The sequence below is a fragment of the Chelonoidis abingdonii genome, chromosome 2, assembly GCF_003597395.2.
Source record: "Chelonoidis abingdonii isolate Lonesome George chromosome 2, CheloAbing_2.0, whole genome shotgun sequence".
Taxonomy (NCBI): Eukaryota; Metazoa; Chordata; order Testudines; family Testudinidae; genus Chelonoidis; species Chelonoidis abingdonii.
In genome coordinates, this window is record NC_133770.1 from 251,712,829 (window position 1) to 251,725,216 (window position 12,388).

The 12,388-nt window shown below is 40.6% G+C and overlaps 1 protein-coding gene across 3 annotated transcripts in view; it reads left to right on the plus strand.

Annotated features, from left to right (window-relative positions):
• Window positions 1-12,388, plus strand: part of RALYL (RALY RNA binding protein like) — a 620,330-nt gene that overhangs the window by 487,772 nt on the left and 120,170 nt on the right. The window lies entirely within an intron of this gene.

Consider the following 12,388-nt stretch of genomic DNA (forward strand, 5'->3'; position numbering starts at 1 on the left):
TTAGCTAACAGAAGTGGCAGCCAGCACATCCCTTGGCCCATACTACATCCTGCCGCCACCATTGGCCTGGAGCGGTGAACCACAGCCGGTGAGAGCCTCAATCGGCCGAACCTGGGAACGCGAACTGCGGCCACAGGGAACTGAGGAGCTCCATGCCTGCAGACGCTCCAAGTAAACAAAACGTCCTGACTCGCCAGCAGCTTACCTTGATGGGCCGGGAGCCAAAGTTTTCCAACCCCTGAAATAGAGGATTGGCTTATGAAAGGGTCATACAGTTTTTGCTATTTTTACCTATCCATTTTGGGTGGTCGGCTTATAAATGAACGGGGCTACTGAACAAGTATGTGTGCTATATACTTTAATATGTATGCCCTATTATGGTATCACTGTCCACTGTATGTGCTTCCTTTATATATACATATACATATAAAATCTAAAATTGATATATCTACGATATGATAATAACAAGCAAAGGGAAGTGATACAGGAAGGAGTAAGAAAGATTATATTGCAACAAGGGAAATAACATTAATCCTGTTGTGGAGTGAACAAATATTACTCATTCTGATTTTTCTTATTTTAATTTTTTTTAAGGAAATAAGATGGGATCAAAATGGAGGCGTACTGGAACCTAAGAACCAGGCAAAATAAGTGGTTGTCAAGGAGGAATTTGACAGCTGAGAGTGAGAATGATTGATCCAAAATAAGAGCAATCTGGTTGAGAATGATGGTCTTGTCGTTAATGCGCTAGAATAAGGGTCTGAGTTCACTTCCCTGCCACAGGCTTCCTGCATGATCTGTGCACTGCAGTCCTTGGTTTCCTGTCTACAAATCAGGATGACAATTCCTTTGTCTCTGTTGGCTGTCTAGTTAAGCAGGACGCTCCTGGAGGCAGCGATTCTCTTACTAAATGTTTGCACAGCATCAAGAACGGTGGGACCACATCTGAATGTGCCATACGTAGGTGCTACTGAAATACAAATTGAAAATTGGGGAAACAATTTTGTGAAAACAATTGAAGTTGTTTCTGTTGTGCAGGGTTCAAAACAGACCCTTTAGTTTGTTTGTCTTTTGTTTTATGAAATTATGAAAACCTAGTTTTCAGTAAAATAGTCCAGAAAATGAAAAATTTCAATAATGTTGAAAATTTAGATTACAATTTTGATTGAAATATCAATTTAAAATGTCACAGGAACAGTTTGCAAAAAAATGGGAAAGGTCAGAATGTCAACAGTTTTTTTTTTTTGCAACTTGTTTTGTGAAGAACTTTTTGCATGAATAATGTTGACTGTCTCTAATAAAAATAAGAAATGCCAGGCCAGATGCATGGGATAGCACGAGACAAGGAAACCTTAAGGCTCCACAGAACCCCCTTGCATCAAGTCTCAGTCCTGCAGCATGGCATGAAGAGTTAAGCCTCGCACAATGGGGAGCTAAAAGACATGATGTGGGGCAGACAAGCCATCTAGATCAGTGTTGAAAAGAGAGAAAAAGATTTTGGAGGAATAGGAAAAAAATGGGTGACGTTCATAGCCATGTTATTTAAAATGTGTCACATTGGCAGGTCTGAAGGAGTTAATATGAAAATCTCCTCCTGCATCCCAGCTGCTGTGTTGAAAGTCACTGCTTGAGGCTAAGTGTAGTGCTGAGGCACTTAAACATCTACTCAACATTAAGATTTACCAGAGGCTTGTGAAAATAACTATCTTTGGTTACTGAAGAGGAACACCAAATAATTTGGTAGCTGCTGCCCTGTAGCAATTGTTCTTGGTCTGAAAGACAGGCACTCTATCTTCTTTTTGTAAACAGCATCGTTATTGCTGTCAAGGGAAGGCAAAGGAATAAAGGACTTCATTCAGTGCCTCACTATATGAAAAAGCTGCAGGCTTGGCTTGCATCTTCTATGAGACAGAAGATAATGCCCCCAGCTATTACACAAACTCCTTGTTTAAGACAGAGCATGGAACCACTATTGTGGCACATCACTCACTTGTGGACTGGTGCTACCTCACTAAAACCAACTACATGCTTCCTATTAATCATAGCAATGTAAAGTAACAATGCAAAGGATACAATAATAGTATGTGACAATCCTCACATGAACTTTTTTAGGACTGGCTATCCTGACATCCAAGCAGTTTTGTTGCTCTCCAAAAGACATAAATAAATAAATGTCATGTGACATTTTACAACCCCTCCCCCCTAATCTCTGTTGCCTTATTTGACTTTATATACATATATATTTAGAGGTAGGCAGGCTAAGCCCTACACAGATGCATGTGGGATGGAAATTCTGCTCTCAGGGTGACGGAGAGAATCACTCCAGAATCACTACCCCAAAGGCTACTCCAGCCCAATTACAGATCCCTATGTGACGATCCATGTAGTAGTGAATCTTCCATCCCTAGCTTCTATGCCCCGACTTCTACTATCCTTGAACACTGCCGTGCGGAGAACTTCATTGGGCTCATACCATGCCAGGGAGGGACAATTCCAACACATCTTCAAATGCAAAGGAGCCCACTAAAGGAGAGGCGATTATACTTGCCCCATACTGTAGTTTGGCCAGTTGAGGTGTAACCTTTGGTGACTGTAGAAGTTCTTCACCCTGGACCAAATCTTGTGGAAGGATAAGAACCTCAAAGACAATGAACCAGTGCTCTTCCCTTTTGGGGTGAGAGGAAGGAGGTCTCCGCCTCTGCACACTGCAGTCAACTGCTGCACAGGGGCTGTCTGAGCCCCACTACATGGAGCGTTTCAGGAGAGTCATTTAAGACATGGCCAGGGAATGTGCTTCCACACAAGTAAAGAGTAGCACAGGGGATATGAAAACTATAGAAGCCCCAAGGCTGTAGTATCTGCCACAAAGCAGCTCTGCTCTTGCTCTGCAACCTAAGTAAAGAATTCCATTTCCCTCCTGCTTCCCCAGACAGCCAACTTGGTGCAAGATCTGTTTGCTAAGTTTGTTTATAAGGGTCAGGATTTTCTGTAGAACTGAATAAGGTTTTGCGGGGTGTGAGGTGGGGAAAGGATTTCAAACATCAGCATGCCTGACACTTCAGTTAGTCAATGATGTTAAGAAGAGATAGTTGAACAAAGCACTTTCTTAAACTATTCAAAAAGGCAACTCTTTCTGGTTGAAGCATTTACAAAAGCTGTCATCTTAGTTAGTATAAAGAAAATTTCCAGCTACTTGCATGCTCAGAGAAAATGCAAATGCAGCAGATACATGTGAGCAAATTATTTTTAGCACTATAGGTGAATAGCATGTCACACACCTTTGTTTTATATTTTACAAACAATGTTGAGTTTGTAATTAATTTTCTGGGAAGTTTCTTCCTTCACAGCTCCAAAAATTTGGCACAGAGCAGAGCAAAGCCTAGACCCACTTATTGCAGCTGGCATTTCCCACATTTTAAAATAACTTAATTGCTTTCTTATTCAAGCCACAAAAATGGTTTACTCTTATTGCTGAGGGAGACGAGCAGTTGATGTACTGTCTAAATTTTGTAAGGTAGATAACTATTAAGTGTAACATGACTTAGTTACAATTCCCTTTGATATAGTATATGCATTGTTTGAAGTTCCCCATGTGTGGAGTGTTCTGGTTTTTATGACACATCATTGATTTCAGACACTGTAATTAAATATTGTTTTGAAGTGGACATGCTGTGCAGATATCCTGGAGTTCCATGTATGCTGTCTCTCAATGATTTACATATCAAATTTACTTAGTTTATATGTAATTTGCTAGCCCTGCAACCTGAGGGATCTGGACAATATTATTAGCAACAAAGATTCTGTATTCAAAATTAGTTATCAATTCTGCTGATGGTGCATAAGACAGAAAATAATCTAGGTCCTTGTCTCATAGCTTTATTGGCTCCGCTATTCTAACAATAGAAAGTAGTAAACAACTATTTTATTCAGAAAAGTAATCAAATATGACTTTGAATTCACAGAGATTTTGTTGAGTAATACTGTTCCTTTTTGCATAGTCATTTTTCTAAATATAGTAGTACCTTAGTAATATTGTGGTGATAATGTTAAATACTACTGCTACTAGTATATACTATATGATGAGTCATAACGATTCAGGAGTCTATAGGCTTGATCATTCCCTCTGAGAAGGAAACATGCATCACTATGTCTCTTGTCAAATTACAAATGTATCAGTTAATTTTACAATGGAAGCCGTGGTGTTTATCTGTAGAGCCCTGCGTTGATACAAAATTTGTGTCCACATCTGACCCACAATCTGCAAACATGGTCCACGAATATCTGCAGGTTTCAAGAGCTCTGTTTATTTGCATTCTGGAGGGAAGAATCATTGACAGTAGGTACATCTTCACACTGTTGCCAACAACTTTATTTGACACAAAGTTTATGACTTAATAAATGTAAATGTCTACTATGAAACTAATGATGGATGAACTATGTTATCTCAGAAGATTTCCAGTTGATCTAGAAACAGCATGAAATCATCTTTCCTGAGAAATGTTAACAAATTCACTGCTAATCTTAGACAGAACTGGAAAATAATTGGATGTGAAAAGGCAACACTAGCTTTCTCTGATCTTTTGCCATATTCCATTCACAACCCATAGTGAGGTACTCAGGGTGCTGCACAGCTTTCAATTAGAATATATTTAAAGACATCATAAAACAACTTAAAAACAGTTTGTAAGCATGTTGGGTAGAAGGGGTGTCTTCCTGTAAATGTAGACAGTACCTGACCTATTGTGAATCCTAACAGTATACAAATGATTGACAGTTGGCTTGAAATTTTCTTGCTAGCTTTATGTTTTGGAAAAAGTGGGTATTTACAAGAACAGGGGAGTTTAATTTTATGCCCATTTTGGACTTTGATATTTGAATGGTCTGTAGTGGAAGCATCAGTTCTCAGAGAATAAGATGATTTTATTTTTCTTCATAAGCATACCCCTATACAGTGTTCAAATTCAAACACCGTTGAAGGGGCATGGGATCTCTGAGAATTCAATAAAAAAAATTCTCTCCCCTGCTCTTTAACCTGCTTAGTTATTCATGTGCTGCTGAGCAGTGATGGAAACCATAGAATGCTAGAAATGTAGGGCTGCAAGGGACCTCGAGGCCATGAAGTCCAGCTCCTTGTGCTGATGAAGGGCCAAGTAAAACTAGACCGTCCCTGACGGGTGTTTGTCTAACTTGTTCTTAAAAACCTTCCACGAAACCTTCCGTGATGGGGATTCCACAGCATCCCTTGGTAACCTATTGAAATGTTTAATTACTCTTACATTTAGAAAGACTTTCCTAATATCTAACCTAACTCTCCCTTGCTGCAAATTAAGACCATTACTTTCCTATCTTTAGTGGATGTGGCAAACAATCACAGTTCTCTTGATAGCAGGTCTTAACATATTTGAAGACTATTATTGGGGCCCTTTCAGTCTTCATTCCCAGTTTTTTTAAACCTTTTCTCATAAGGTCTTGTTTGCTAAACCCCTTATCATTTTTGTTGCCCTTCTCGGGATTCTTTCCAAATTGTCCACATCCTTCCTAAAGTGTGATGCCCAGAACTAGACATGGCATTTCAGCTTAGGCCTCACCCATGCCATGTAGAGTGGGATAATAAATACAACAATCCTATTAATACAATAAATAATTATATTAGCCTTTTTCGCAACTGCATCACATTGTTGACTCATTTGATTTGTGATCCATTATAACCACCACGTCCTTTTCAGCAGTACTACCACCTAGTCAGTTATTCCCTATTTTGTAGTTTTATATTTGATTTTTTCCTTCTAAGAGTAGTACTTTGCACCTATCTTTACTGAATTCAGCTTGTTGATTTCAGATCAATTCTCCAATTTGTCAAGGCCATTTTCAATTCTAATCCTATCTTTCAAAGTGCTTTCAACTCCTCCCAGCTTAGTGTCATCTGCAAATTTTATAAACATACTCTCCACTCTATTATCCAAATAGTTAATGAGACGATTGACTAGTACCAGGCCTGACCCCTGCAGGACTCCAATAGATATACCCTCTCAGTTTGATACCGAGCCATTGATAACTACTATTTGATTGCAGTTTTTCAAGCAGTTGTGCACCCACCTTATAGTAATTTTATTTAGACTACATTTCCCTTATTTGCTTATGAGAATATCATGTGGGACTTGTCAAAAGCCTGACTAAAATCAAGATATAACACATTTACTGGTTCCTCCTATCCACTGGATCAGTTATCTTGTCAGAGAAGGAAATTAGGTTGGTTTGGCCTAATATGTTCATGACAAAGCCATGCTGGCTGTTTGTTGTAACCCTATTATCTTCTAGATGCTTACAAACTGATTGTTTAATAATTTGCTTCAGTGTTATTTCAGGTGTCAAAATTAGGTTGACCAATTCCTGGGTCCTCTCTGTTCCCCTACTGAAAGATAACTACTATGTTTGCCCTTCTCCAGTACTCTGGGACCTCCCATCCTCCAAGGGGTCTCAAAGATAATTGCTAATGGTTCTGAGGCTGCTTCAGCTAGTTCCTTAAGTACCCTAGGCTGAATTTCACTAGGCCCTGAAGATTTGAATTTCTCTAGCTTATCTAATTATATTTAAACCTGTCCTTTCCATATTTTGGCTTGTTTCCTTCCCCCTTGTTGAAATATTGCAATAAGTACCTGATCACCATTAACTTCCTTAATGAAGATTGAAGCAGAACAGGCATTAAACATCTCAATTTTCTTGTTGTCCTCAATTACTAGCTCTTCTTCCCCCCTAAGTAGAGAACCTACACTTTCCTTTCTCTTGTTCCTAATGTATTTTAAGAATGTCTTCTTAATGCCTTTTATGTCCCTGGCTAGGTGTAACTCATTTTGTGCCTTAGCCTCTCATTTTGTCCCTACATGTTTGTGCTATTCTTTTGTTTTCTTCCCTAGCAATTTGTCCACGTTTCCACTTTTTGTAGAATTCCCTTTTGATTTTCAAGTCATTAAAGAGCTCCTGGTGGACCTATAATGGCTTCTTACTCGTCTTCCTATCTTAGCTTCACATCAGGATAGTGTGCAGTTGTGCCTTTAATATTGTATTCTTGAGAAACTGCCAGCTCTCCAGATCTCCTTTTTCTCTTAGTTTTCCTTCCCAGGGGACCTTACCTACCATTCTGAGTCTGTTAAAGTCTGCTTTTTTGAAGTTCATTGTACTTCTGCTGCTCACATTCTTTCCTTTCTTTAGAATCACGACATCTGTCACTTTCATTTTAACCTGAATTGCTTTCCACCTTCAGATTCACTACCAGATCCTCCCTGTTGGTCAGAATTAAGTCTAAAATGGCTGTCCCCCTCAATATTTCCTCCACTTTCTGAAACAAAAAGTTGCCCAGATACGTTTCAAGAACTTATTGAAAAATGTGTGTTTTGTTGTATTACTTTTCCAACAGATGTCTGGGTAGTTAAAATTCCCCATTACTACCAGGTCTTGTGTTTTGGATGTTTCTGTGTTCTACAAATGCCTCATCCACCTCCTTTTTCTGATCTGGTGGTCTATAATAGAGCCCTAGCATTGTCATCCTTATTTTTTACCTCTTTTATCTTGACCCAGAGACTTTCAACTGGTCTGCCTTTCACTTCCTTCTGGATTTCAGAACAAGAGTATCTGTTCTTGATGTATAATGCAACGCCTCTTCTTTTATCCTCCTGTCCTGAACAAGTGATATCCCTCTATACCAATATTTCAGTTATGAAAGTTATCCCACTAAGTCTTTGTGACTCCAAGGAAGTCATAATTTAATGTATGTACTAATACTTCCAGTTCTTCCTGTTTTTTCCCTGGGCTCCTTGCCATTGTGTATAGATATCTAAGATGTTGAGCAATTTCCCCCCATGGATCTCCCTCTTGTTAGTCCTATGATCCTATTGTAATTTCATGGTTATCCTCCCCTTCCCCCCACCCCACCCAACATCTAGCCCTTTGTTAAAGTCACCTTTTTTAGGCGTATCTGTGGGGTTTTGTCACATAAAAACATAAGAACGGCCATACTGGATCTGACCAAAGATCCATCTAGCCCAGTATCCTGTCTTCTGACAGTGGCCAATGCCAGGTGCTTCAGGGGGAATGAATAGAACAGGTAATTATCAAGTAATCCATCCCCTGTCACCCATTCCCAACTTCTGTCACCTGTCCTCTTTGATCCTAGTTTAAATCCATCCTCATTAGGTTGGTGAGTCAGTGCTCAAAGATGCTCTTCCCCTGATTGGTCAGGTGGACCCCATCTCTTCCCAGCAGACTCTCTACTCAGAACAGGATCCCATGGTTGAGGAAGCCAAACCTGTCCTATTGACACTATCTGTGCATCCATGCATCCATCTCCAGGATGCATGTCACCCTGCCTGGGCCATTGTCCTCAACCGGGAGCATGGACAAGAACACAACCTGTGCACCTTATTCCTCGTTCCCTGCTCCCAGAGCCTTATAGTCACTGCTGATCTGCTGAGAGTCATACTTCGGTATCATTAGTGTCCACACGGATGTGCAGCATAGGGTAGTGGTCAGAGGGATGGATGCTTCTCGGCAACCTTTCTGTAATGTCTCAGCTGCAGGCTTCAGGTAGACAGCACACTTCCCAGGCATCCTTTCAGGTCAGCAGATTTTTCAGTTGTGGCCTTGTAGCCACCAGTCAGCTAATCATATGTGTGTTGATGACATGCTTGGATTTCATCAAATTCAAGATGTTTCATAGATTTTACTGTCCCTTGCATGTGGCCTGCCCTTACAGTTTTCAATAAAAATGTTTTTTTTAAACTGACATTAGCTGAGAATACTAATATAGATGTGCATATGCGTATGTGTATATATATTATTTGTTTAGATAGTCAGCTCTGTGGGGCAGAGAGCATTGTTTTGTTCTGTGTTTGTACAGCACCTAACACAATAGAGTCCTGGTCCATGACTGAGGCTTTTAGGCACTATCTTAATAAAAATAAGAATATATGACAAGAATTAGTGAATTTCAAATGTCAGTTTTCTTTTGAGACACGAGGTGAGTGAGATGATATCTGTGGTTGGATCATCTTCTGTTTGGTGAGAGAGGCAATCTTTCAAGCTTACACAGAGCTCTTCTTCAGGTCAGGGAAATATACTCAGTGTCACAGCTAAATACGGGGTGCAGCAGGTTGTTTAGCATAAGGAGTTAACACACATTTCAAGGGACAGTCAAGATGGTTAGTTAAACTGATTGACTGAAAAGAAAACCGATAACAGAAATAATAAATGGAAAAGCCCCATGGATGTGCCTTTTCTTCAAAATATTCCCTGTATTAAAGAGCAATTCTCACTATTGCTATTGATACAATAATGCAATTCAGTTTTTCCAGGCACTGCCTTTAGGGATTTATTTGTACCTGATGGTATCTTAACAGAGTCTAAGCAGCTTTCCTGCTGTGTTTTCTGATAATGTTATTTTTCTGACAGTATTTGGCTAAAACAAAAACATTCGTCTGCATTGGATGAATTTGTACAAATTTACGAATGTAGGTCTACAATTAAATCACAAAGATAACACTTCTCTGTACCCAAAGGACATGGAAAAAAGATCTGAGAATACTTTTGTGTTCAAAGTGACCTTGGTCAAAGTTCTGGAAAAATAAATACATAAACCAATGAAGAAGAGTGGATGATAGACATGAGAAATATATGGAGATTAATGCTACAACCTTAGATGTTTTTCAAAAGCAGATTATAAACATTGCATTTTTCCACAAAATTTGACTGCGTTTTAGGAAGAGATGGTGAAAGTCAGCAAAGTCAATGACCTAAAACTGTCATATTAAAAATTGCGTGGAAGGGTTTAATTATATTAAAGGTTACAGGATGAAATTTCCATTCCAATTCTAATACTTAGTTTTCCAGGAGGTAAATGGAAGTCCAGCCCAGGTAACAATGGTTCTCAATCACTTCCTGCAAAAGTCTGAAGCTGATACCGACAGGCCAGTATCAGTATAAATGATATACTCTTTTTAAAATATGCATATTTGAAAAAATACACAGTTTATTTTTTTAAAAAACACACATTTGCATGAAAATTAAATGAAGTAAAGCAATTAGCAGGGAATATAAAAACTGGCTCCAATATTCACCCAACTTTTATACACCAGTAAGAAAAAAAATGTTGGTCACTTAACAGAAAATGATTTAGTGCAGTGGTTCTCAAATGGGGCAAGCATCCCAAGGGAGGCATGGGAACGCATAAAGGGAGGCTTGAGCTGTATGCTTTTTTTTTTTTAAGAGTTCTCGCTGTCAGCCCCGCTGGCTGGGGCTCATGCACAAGGGCCATACCTACCTAGAGGTGGAGATAAAGAGGGCAGCCGGAGCCCAGCCACCCAAGTCTGAGTTCTCCTTCTCTCCTCTCAATGCTTCACCAGAAAACACCCCAGACTCAGACCTAATCCTTCATCTTGAGGTGGCAGGTCTCCTGCTGTCAGCCCCAGGGTGGCAGCAACAACACAGAAGTAAGAGAGGCAATGGGGCACTAAGTCTGCTATGAAAAGTGATGACAAATATAACTTTTCACATTGTCTCCCTTCTGTGCTGCTGCTGGCGCAGTGCTGTCTTCAGAGCTGAGTGGCAGTATATGTACTTGGGGTGGGGGTGCATGTAAATGACTACTGACACAAAGAAGAGGGGGCCGATCAAATAAGTATGAGAACCACTGATTTAGTGCAATGCCAATTCCAACACAGCAACATTGTTTGAAACTAGATCAAGTTGAAATTTTTCATGTGGAAATTTTTTCCAACTGAACTGTTCCTTTTTTCCTTTCTGGGAAGCTGTCAGTTCCAGACAAAAAAAATGTCAGTTTTTCTATTGCAGATTTTGAAATGAATTTTTTCATTTTTAAATCAATATTTTAAAATGAAACAGTATTTAAAGTGAAAATTAATTTAAAATATTCATTTTGATAAGAAATTATTGAAATGGTATGAAACATCCAGTGGGAAATCCAATATTTTTCAACTAAAAAATTTCAAATAAAGGTTTTTCATTCACAATTTCTCTTGGGGGGAAAAAATTAGTTTTCTGGGCAGCTTACTCTGAAACTAAACAAATTTCTGTGGGGGAAGCGGTCAAAGATATAAGAAGTTTTATTTTAACATTTGAATTTACCAAGGAAATTTTGATGCATGACACTTTCTGGGCTATGTGAAGGAGACCACGTCTGCTCACTCTACAGGTGGTCTTCCCACACTACTGCTTTCCACTCTGCTGTCCTCTAATCTGAGGCAAAGTCCTTACCGGGACAATGTGAGTCCTTGAAAGCTTTGTCACTTCAGTGTAAAACTGCCATAACTCCACTGACTTCGTTGGCATTATTCCTGATTTGTATTGGCATAAATACAGGTGAATTAGTCCCAGTATCTATAAAGGTGTCACAAAATTTCTTTCCTGAAGTAAAAGGGTTACTTCTCCACATGGCTTTCACTGTATAGACCAGAGGTCGGCAACCTTTCAGAAGTGCTGTGCCGAATCTTCATTTATTCACTCTAATTTAAGGTTTCGTGTCCCAGTAATACATTTTAATGTTTTTAGAAGGTCTCTCTCACTAAGTCTGTAAACTATTGTTGTATGTAAAGTAAACAAGTTTTTTAAAATATTTAAGAAGCTTCATTTAAAATTAAATTAAAATGCAGATCTTATCAGTTTAGTGCAGTGGTTCTTAATCTGGGGTGCACGCACCCCCTGAAGCAGGGCCGGTGGAAGAATATTTTGCACCCTAGGCAAAACTTCCCCCTTGCGCCCCGCCCCTGCTTGCACATCAGTTCATTGAGGGGCAAATCCCAATGAGCCTTTATAGACCCCAAGGGCCAGCCTTCCCAGGGGCCAGCCATGCCCAGGGGCTGCTGCCCAGACCAGGTTTCCCCCTCTTCACCCCCTGAACTCTCCTGGAGGGTGCACAGCCCCCCTGTGAGCCCTCCCCACCCCACCCAGGTGGCCTCCGCCCCGAGTCCACTCACAGGCTTTGCCGGGCTTGGGCCGCTGCAGCAGCTCGGCAGGGAGGAGCCACCTTCCGGAGGCACCAGAGAACCAGAGTGTCCTGCTTGCAGCAGCAGCAAGCCACTGCCATGGAGGAGCCAGGCTGGTACAGGGGGCAGCAGCCCTGCAAAGGCGGCGGCACTGCTAGCGGGGAGCAACTGTGTCCCCCTGCCTCTCCTGCCCAGGCTGCGGCATGACACTCGCCTGGGGGCTCCTCCAGGCTGCAGTGGATGTATGTGGGCACCAGCCCCCATGCGCTCTCTGGCTCCCCCTTCCCCTAGGGTTACCATATTTCAACAATCAAAAAAGAGGGGAGAGCCCTGCCCTAGCCCCGCCCCCATCCACTCCCTCCCACTTCCCACCCCCTACTCCTTGTCCCCTCACT